The sequence below is a fragment of the Argopecten irradians genome, chromosome 3, assembly GCF_041381155.1.
Source record: "Argopecten irradians isolate NY chromosome 3, Ai_NY, whole genome shotgun sequence".
NCBI lineage: Eukaryota > Metazoa > Mollusca > Bivalvia > Pectinida > Pectinidae > Argopecten > Argopecten irradians.
Genome location: NC_091136.1, coordinates 33,026,563 through 33,036,796, shown reverse-complemented (window position 1 = coordinate 33,036,796; position 10,234 = coordinate 33,026,563). Strand labels below are relative to the sequence as shown.

General features: G+C 33.3%; 1 long non-coding RNA gene across 1 annotated transcript; it reads left to right on the top strand.

The window, feature by feature from the left end:
• Positions 1-6,720, top strand: LOC138320012 (uncharacterized). Its single transcript, XR_011208068.1, has 3 exons — positions 1-59; positions 2,115-2,152; positions 4,764-6,720. It is a non-coding gene; the product is annotated as an uncharacterized lncRNA (long non-coding RNA).
• The last annotated feature ends 3,514 nt before the right edge of the window (positions 6,721-10,234 follow it).

The window sequence follows — 10,234 nt, the reverse complement described above, 5'->3', positions numbered from 1 at the left end:
GTTGTTTCTGCATACCAGAATCGACTAGCAGAAGGTACACTTCCTGCACCCCTGGAAAGGTAAAGTACAATGTCTGAAATGCTTAAACATTGTGATAACTATTAATCTTTTATAACTTTTTTTGCTAAAGTTATGCATTTCTATGTGCCGTAGCTTTCATTACTCGCCAATTAAAAAGGGTTTTTAATTACATATATAGACGGTAATTGTCGTGGGAACTGCGGTAGACCATAAAAAAATCGGCTTCTTGTGTTGACTGTGTGTACTCATTTCATTGCATTGTAAACGTAGATATCATGATTTTTGGACTCTTATTTTACTTTGAATTATTGTAAGTAATGTAATTCTTAAAATGTTGGTATTTTGTGGTGGTGAGTAACATATCAAGATAAGCGCAAAGAAAGGAGGTACAGACGCCCAAAAATTAAATACATAGCAGATGTAAAAAGATGTTTTTAAAAGATAATATTATAAATAATCAGACAATTAAGCATAGGCAATTATTTTGACAACCATAAACATATTGAGTGTGTCTTTAGACCGAATGAAAGTTATCACATAAGTATCTTTGTATGGATCACGAAGAAAGAGGATTTTAAATGAGCTTACAATGGCTTTCTATATATCAAACAAAAGACAATTTACAACTTACTTTTAAATCAAATCAATAAATTTCAGTGTCGTGAAAATTTTAAAAATTTCAAAAATAAATGCTTGTAAGGTGTCTTCCAGGTTTCTCCACAAATTAATTAGCACTAGTAGACGGTGTGCCGAGTGGAATATTAATTATTTCAAGCTCATGATATATTAAATAAGAGATACATTTGAATTCAAAGCCATTTTTATTGTTTATCTTTTATATTCGTTTCAACACCAGTGTATTGATATCTCTCCAAATGTTCATTCATTTCGATCAGGAGTTTTGTTTGAAAATGTTTCGTTGTGTTGGTATGAAATGTGGAAGCCTATTTGTAGGCATCCATAAGGCGGCGGTGAAAGACTGATAACAATGATAACGAAAGATAAGTGGTCAGCATGTGTGTTATACAGTACATGTATAGTATTAATAAGGGACTAGAGATGTCGCACGTAGCCATGTTGCCTTGGTGAAATTGGATATACATTGTATGTGAAAGTGCTGTAAGAAACAGGTTATAGAATGTGTATTATAGCAAACACAAAATAGTAAAAGCTGCAGAAAAAGATAAACGAAGTAAAGAAAGTTGTAATTAACTAATTAGCTAACATTTCATCGCTGTCGGGAACACGTCTTCAGCTCTTGCAAAGTTATTGAAATAAAAATTATAGATTTTCGACATTATATTTAATGTCTGTATTTTTATTTCAATAATGTCGTAAAGGATGTGCATCTCATGGACTGCCATTAAGTGTTAATTATAGCTTATTAGACAACTCTTTCACTTACATTATCATATTTTACGTACTTTTTTGCTATTTCGTGTATGCTAAAACATGTTATTAACTGCACTGTCTCTAACAGTGCTTCTGGGCATATATCCAATTTATATTTCTAGTCCCATGAACAATAAAATAGAACACTAATAGTTTCTGTGTCCTTTATTGTGAATTTTCTCAATTTATACAATTTACACATCTGCTCATTTTTGTGTTAGTTTAATCGACATAATGATTTAATTGGCATGACGTTTACTTTTAGGTAACTTTGTAGTTTTGTGTTTTTATTTCTACCATCTAGATTCTAATTCTTCTTTAACAATGCGACATGTCCCAAAATGTGACCTGGATATTCATGACAGGTCCCATGATTAAAGCAGATAAGTTTTCAGCGCTTCCGATTATATTTTCCATGCACTTTCAGCAGCAGAAAAGCTCACGGCCTCTAAGGGCCAGAGGAATATTATAGTATTGATTAAAATTCGCACACCAACTACTTATGATCGGTAACGTCTAAAAACATATTTTTTAATGAGTGGATATTGATTATTAGCATTTAGTTAATGACACATCCAGATACTTTAAGTTTTGCTAGGATTTAACGTTACAAGCCGTTTGTCACTCTAGGTTGGGATTTAAGAAAGAATCATACACGTACAAATGTATATGTATAGCTCAGTTCTCTCTTTTCATTGCAGAACTCGAAAGACTGCAATGGATTCCGCCAGTAAAGATGGTAAATATAAATTTAATATTTTATATATAGAAATCAAAAGATTTATGCTACACGTAAAACTAGATTAAGTTTGGAGGTAAATTAAGTTGTGAATACAAAGTTAAACTAGTCAGCACCAAGTGCCCATCTGATTTTTAATAATAACCACAAACAAATTCAACTATTTGAAATTGAAACAAATTGTAAATGCGTGCTAAAGGGTTCATTGCTCATGACATCATCATCAGGTTCAGTAGCTTTCCTTTTAACAATGAACGTATGCCATTTTATCAAAATATCATACGCACATCTTAACGTGATGGTTCCTTGTTTTTTTATTTTCATTTAAACATTTCTGAATATTCTGACATTTCACTTATACCTATAATTTATATTTAAAGCATAACAGGACGTACTGTGAACCAGATTTCTTTCGTGTACGAATTATTTTATCGAATAAAACGACCACGGTAATTTCGCGAAAGATTTCTTCGCGAATTAATATCTTCCACAATTATTTTGAAAGGTATTTCCATTTAATTTTAAATCCGCGATACTCAACCTCCGCAAATATGCTTTAAAATGCAAATCGAAAATTTAGTAGACGGGAAAGTTGGATTATAACATTAGCTTTCAGGTTATATATATATTAGAAACTTTACATATCTATGAACTTCGCTATATATTGACCGTCACGCAAAAATCCATCTTTGGCGCAATCGTTTATACACCTTATTTTTCAATGGTTGGTTTTTGTCTATTAGCCTATTATATAAATACATGTAAGTAAGTTTTCATATTTATCTCTATGTATAAAAATGTGTATGTATACTTATATTGATTTATAAGAAACAACAATGCCTTATGTATTCCTGCTAATGTCTGTGACAAATGATATTGCAGTGTGAGGTTATAGATAGAATATTGTAGATGGTTGTGACTTTTCTAGTCATTAATTCATCATTGTCTTAATTTCCTGGTCTCGTTTAATTATCTTAGTGGTTATAAGACAAATGAACTTTAAACTATTTCAGCTGGTGGCCTTTTGGAAAACTTTCTGGGGTATTGATTCTTTTTTTAGTACCTCCGGGTTACTGATCTGTCAACTATATCAATATCATTGGTGTTATTGGCAACTTATACTGGCCTTCAGTCTCTAGATTGTTAAATACATCAAAGAAATTTGGCTTGATATTGTTGTCTCTACGACATATCTGATTCTAAGCTTCAAACAGTATTACAATTCTGCATAGAAAATCTTATCACTAATTTTATGGATCGCACGGTTGTTTAACCGTCACAAACGAGCAGCAACTGATTATGGAGGCTCGATCTGCTTGAACGCCTCATATCCTTCCATTGTTGCATTGCAGATACCGATATTTATCAGAAAATAGCAGAAGTTTCATTTTTGAATTAAGTTTACAAGTTGTCATTGGCATAATTGTACATAATTGAAAAAAAAATCGATTGAATTCCAATTTCTTGTGTCACTGTAATAATTCAACAGGTATATGTCATCTACATATGTTTGCGATTGTACAGATTCTGTTTTGATTTTTGTTTTTAAACGAAATGTACATTCCATAGAACTTGTGATTTTCTTAACACCAATTCATTCCCGTGTCATCAAACTGATAGCTAGACAGAATCAAGAGTTAATTCTCTTGATAATTCACAAAACAAGAAATATCGATGTTCTATATACGGCGTTAGTTATTGGAACGTTTTTGAAATTGGAACATTTTTAAAGATAATTCTTAAGTGTTCTACCTTGTGATTGAATCCAGATTTTTTCCAAAAATTCATGCCTTCAGTTTAATTTCATGATCTGTTTAATTGTCAACAGTGCATATATTATAAATAGAGATTTTTGAAGCTTGCGTGATCCTACATTCCCTGTGCGTGATCCAGCACTGTGTTTCATTAGGTTCGAGAACCCAAAATGCAAAACCTTCTAAGTATTGTTTGATAAATAAATATCCAGACACCACAAATAAGACTTTTGAATTCATTCAAAGAAAATTTGAAATTCGAACTTTTTTTTTGAAATATTCCAGTTTTAAACTACACTGCCCTCCAAAGTTCTGTTACAACTCTCTTCATTCTGTATAAAATTATTTTCGACAAAATTATTGGGGATAGATTTTTTTTGTCATTTGTTTTAAATGAAGTAAAGGGGGATAATGCTACTTTGGTATTTTAATACAAATAATTGTCCTCATTAAGTCCTAAACGGGTTTTTATTAATAATTCAATTATTTCATATTTTATACAGACCTATCAAATGCCTAAAAATAGTAAAACAAACTCACTTATGGACTGTATTTCCATGGAAATTTAATTTAAAATGACAAAATTAATCACTGCTCACCATGTGTCATCATTTTTGTTATTCTTAAATTATGATTTAATTATGAAAAATTTCATGTAACAAAATGTAGCGATTATCTAGAGAAGACCGTTTTCAGTGTGTTTTTAACCATCGTAATGGTGTTCCGGCGGCACAAACTGCAAGGATACTTGGAACTAGCAGGTGAGTGATCATTGTTTTCCTTGAAACTTTTGAGGATTTCGCAATTCATAATTTGGTATGCAGTTTTAAAGTTTGACCATTTCTCTTTTGTTACAGACAGAACGTGTACAGGGCTATTAAAAGATTCCAAGATACGGGTAACTACGAGGATCGGGAACGTTCTGGTCGGCCAAGTATTTCTAAGGATCGGGATGACAGATTGCTAGTCCGGGCCAGTCTTAGAAATCGTAAGCAGACCGTTCCTGAACTTCGAACTGAATGGATCCAAACTGGTGTTGTGGCATCCAATACAACAGTGAGGAGAAGATTACACAATGCAGGGTTGAAGAGTTGGGTTGCTGCCACAAAAATACTCTTAACAGTTACCCATCCTCAGAAGATGTTGGCATTTGCACAGAATCACACAAATTGGACCAGGGTGGACTGGTCAACAGTTCTATGGACTGATGAGTCAAGATTCACTCTCTTCCAAACAGATGGCAGAACGTACGTGAGAAGACGAGTGAATGAAAAATTACATCACGAGTGTGTAGTGCCTGCAGTTAAGTTTGGTGGGGGTGGTGTGACGGTTTAGGGTGCTATGTCTTTCCGAGGGACTGGATATCTTACTCCTTTGAAAGGAAATCTCAACGGAATAAAGTACATTGACATTTTAGAGAACAGTGCAATACCATCAGCACATCTGCTAGGCAACGGTAATAACTTTTTCTCCCAAGATGATGGTGCCCCATGCCACAGAGCCTGTATAGTAACTGAATGGAAGGATGAAAACAATATTCAGTCTTTGGAATGGCCCCCACAATCGCCTGACCTGAACCCAATCGAAAACCTGTGGAGAGATCTTGGTATGGAAGTCCGCAAGCACAATTGCGGAAACCTTGGGGAACTGGAAGCTGCATTGCAGCTAGCATGGAATGAGATACCTGCTAGAAGATGTAGAACATTGATCAGAAGTATGCCTGACCGTATACAGGCAGTACTTAGAGCACGTGGAGGATATACAAAATATTAACAGAATAACAATATTTTTGATTTTTAACAAATATTCCAATTTCATTACAATACATGAACTCAGGGTCATTGCATTATCATGAAAAATTGTAAAAGTATTTGGACAATAAAGTATTCACGTTTTAACTAAAGGAAAATTGAAATTATTTTTTTTTTTAATTTATTTATAAAAAATGCATGTGTAACAGAACTTTTGGAGGGCAGTGTATATGGTGTTTTAGGGTTGTCTCACGACATCGTTTCCCGGTTTTTTTTTTTGTTTTTTTTACATTTTAATTATTTTCATGTGTTGATAGAGATAATAAGCAATACGAAAGAAAATGACATATACAGTTGTCATAATTACTACACACCACCAGCATATATTATAAATAGAGATTTTTGAAGCTTGCGTGATCCTACATTCCCTGTGCGTGATCCAGCACTGTTAAATAAATATCCAAACATCATAAACAAGACTTTTGAATTCATTCAAAGAAAATTTGAGATTAGAACTTTTTTTATGAAATATCCCAGTTTTAAACTATATGGTGTTTTAGGGTTGTCTCACGACATCGTTTCCCGTTTTTTTTCTTTTTTTTTTTTTTTTTTTACATTTTAATTATTTTCATGTGTTGATAGAGATAATAAGCAATACGAAAGAAAATGACATATACAGTTGTCATAATTACTATACACCACCATAATGTTTGTTCAGGGCAGTTATTGTTAGGTTGGATTGTACACTTAAAAGTCTGTATCACACATTTCAAAAGCGTCCCATTTTGGGTAGCGTTCCAATTAGGATAGCGTCACGTTACTTGTATATATAACTTTCCATTTATTTCTATATTACATTTTCCTTGGCTTGTGATAAGAGTGATACTTTATATATATATAACGATATACAATAGATAATCGGTCCATGTGTTGATACCATAGTATTGTTTGTAATAAAGTGTTTTTTATATTATAGTACTAATAGTCATTCCTATACTGTCAATTTGATGATTCTTCTTGTGTAGTGAAAAATATCTTAGTTTATTTATGATCAATTACGAAAGCAATTGTGAACACAGAAAAAAGATGAAATCAAGTCGACCACCTAGTGGAGGAACCTGCGGAGTATAGGCTGATTGCGTGTGTAACCGACAATGTAGTGAAGGAAGAGTTCGACAACGTTTTAACATTACCAAAGTCTTACAAATTTACTGTTACGATAATTTTATCGTCGATACAAATAGTTTGGTTTTCTTAATATGTTATGTTTCATTAAAGATGCTCCATCGCCGACAGAACATAAACGATACCTATCATTTGAACAATAACTGATGTATAATCGTTTTTATATGTGTCTGATTAACACAAAAATGCATATGAAATAATTCGTTTGACTTTTGGTGCTTGTACAATCAGTACTTAATTTCATATAGGACACAGTGTGACGGAATTTTTTCGGGATGCAATTAATTATTTTTAATAGTTCTATCTTTAAGTAAAATTATAAACCCAAACTTTTCAATGGTGATAATGGTGTAAAGTAAGTAACTTTTGTAACTGAAGAAAAATACGAAAGTGTCTGCTCCTGTTTTTGAAAGTGAAAAAATACCATTTGTCAGCGGTGGAACCTGTAATCATAAAACATTTACATTACATATCATTCAGATATTCTTTTTTCACATACATTGATGAATATGCTTAAGCCCTTATTATCAAAGTTTGAAGAAAAACAGTATATTAGTGTATTGTTTTTAAACAATCGTTTATTTAAGCATTTTGAACAGCATTCAGGTGATAGTCTATGGTTTATCATTATTAAGGACTATCGGGCCTTAACTAGTTGTACATCAGTAGAACGGGCTCAACGTTGGCCTTCGGACAACCAGGCCTTCGGACTATTGGGCCGTAGGGATATAAGGCGGTCACCCTTTGGGATAGCAGGTCTGTAGGTAATCCAGAATCTCTCAGAAAAGTCTGGCAACCGGATTCTGATGTTGAGTGGACCGCCAAGGTCTTGTACATTTTTTTATCTGCGGTAGGCTAGTAGCGGTGGCTTTGGGAAAATACGCCTGAGTTTGGTAGATGACTCGATGATTTTCAAATGGTTCCTAATGATAGAAGGGAAATGTGGTAAGTTAGGATGGAATGTTTCCACACAGGGAACACGTTGAGTGGCAGTTCTGGTTTGGTATATGAGAATATTGGCTCTATACATGTACATGTATAGGGCGCGGACCTTGTCGATTTCTTGGTCGATCAGATGCGATTTGTATCCTCTAGAAAGAAGGTGGCATTTCATCTCATCGCAGCGGCGTTCGAAGGTTGTAATGTCCGAAACTATTCGTCGGATTCGAAAAGCTTGTGAATAGGGAATGCTTCTGGTAGGACCATGATATACATTCAATTAGTAGAATACTAAAAAAAAAAAAAATGTGTCACAAACAACGGGCTGCATAAACAAATTTCTATTTTGCAATCAAATTATAAATATAATATTTTTTGCGCAAAGATTCGAACAAAGCGTCAAAGTAAAATCCCGAAGTCAACCCGAAGTACTAAAACCACTGGCAACAGATCAGAATGCTCTGCTTGTTTAAAAGAAACTTGTGTGCTCTCGAACTATCAAGGAAGCCTTAGTAAATATAGACAAGACTTTTGATATGTATGCAAATGGATATGTTCGTATAAATTTTGCTGACAGCGAAATAAGCGAAATACCGCAAGTAATCCCTCTTTAACAGTACAGTACTCTTATGCAACGAAATATGTAGTCCACACCTTTACACAGTATATAAAGTCACACACTTTAGCTCTAGCCTGTATTAAACAGTACATGTAGTATTCAGGGAGTTGTTGCGTTAAAGACGGGAGTTCTGCTATCACAAGAAGACACAACGCCAGTATACAGCAGCATCCAAGAATACACTATCACATGGAGACACAACACCAGTATACAACAGCCTCCCAGACTACACTTACACATTGTAATGAACGGAGGAAGTCATGAAATGGACGTATTTGTTGTTAGGACATTACATTATAAAGATGAGAAATGATATTTTTTCAAAATCAAAAACAGGAGCAGACGATTTAGTATTTTTCTTCAGTTACAAAAGTTACTTAATTTACACCATTACCATAAAAGAGTTTGAGCTTCTATTTTTACTTCAAAATAAAAATATAGAAAATAATTAATTGCATCCCGAAAAAATCGGTGGCACTATGTTCTACATGGAATGAAGTACTTATTGCTCATGCACTAAAGGCAAAATAAATTATTTTATGTTATTTTTTGTGTTAATTTGACATATACATACATAATTAAACACCAATTATTGTTCTAATGATGAATGTCATTTATGCTCTGTCGGCGGTGGAGCATTTTTAAGTAAAGGGACGCTTTCTTACAGATTGGGGATAAGGGAAGCAACTCTGGTATATAAACTGGTGTAACTGATAACTAGCTCTTGCCAACAAATTTCTTAAAAACCACAATCAAGCCATTTAACAACTGATACTATTACATAAAGTGACAAGCTAAGAATATAGTAATGTCAGTGATAATGGTTTATTGATATCTCATTGATACTGACGTACTTAATAACTGACATTATATATACTACATACAATTATACTGCATAGAAAATATACTTCATACAACTATAATGCATGTATACAGCATAAAAATATACTTCATACTAGTATACTGCATGTATACTGTAGATAATTTTAGTACATGCAATCACACTGCATACAATCACACAATGCATACAAATATGAACAGGACCAGTACCAAATGTATTGCATGACATATGGTCTGAATATAAACAACAGCAACATTGATTTGATCCTTTGAAGATACCATCCAAAACTTGGATATTTGATAAAAATATCTTTGGTCTATTTAAAACAATAATAACACATTTGGTAGTTAAAGATCCTACCCAATGTTTGGATAACTGATCCTCATTTTCAGCAGTATGACAGGTAATTACCATCTGAATTTCACTTCTCACTCACAGATATTGAACATAAAAACAGCCATTTTTTAAATATATTATTTGGCTACATAAACTAAGTCGATATTGATTGTCAGAAAATCAATTTGTGTAAGACACCCTTACTGCTTTCTCACATTAATTAATCAATTAAACAGGTTTTGATAAGTGCTCATAAGAGCATTTACCATTGCATACACTGACCATAAATATCTTGCCAACATCACTTTCATTCTCAGCTCAAGATTAACTTTAGTCTGTTCTAAGACAAAGAGAATCCAGGAAACTATTTATTGGTGCCCACTACTTACATCTGATATGTTTTTTCAACCTTTTTTTTTTCTTTTTCTCCCTCTTCCCTTTAGTCATTGATAACATGGAGAGTCTATGTACAATTTTAATGATTTGATTATAAATCGATAACAAGAGGCCCATGGGCCTTAACGGTCACCTGTGTTCAGATACAGAATGAAACAAAGACATGCATATAAACACTATATATTTGCCCATCAGGCCCTTGAAGTCAGTCAGTGATTTTATAAATTTGACTTTTTAATCTATGAAGATTATTTGGTTCCA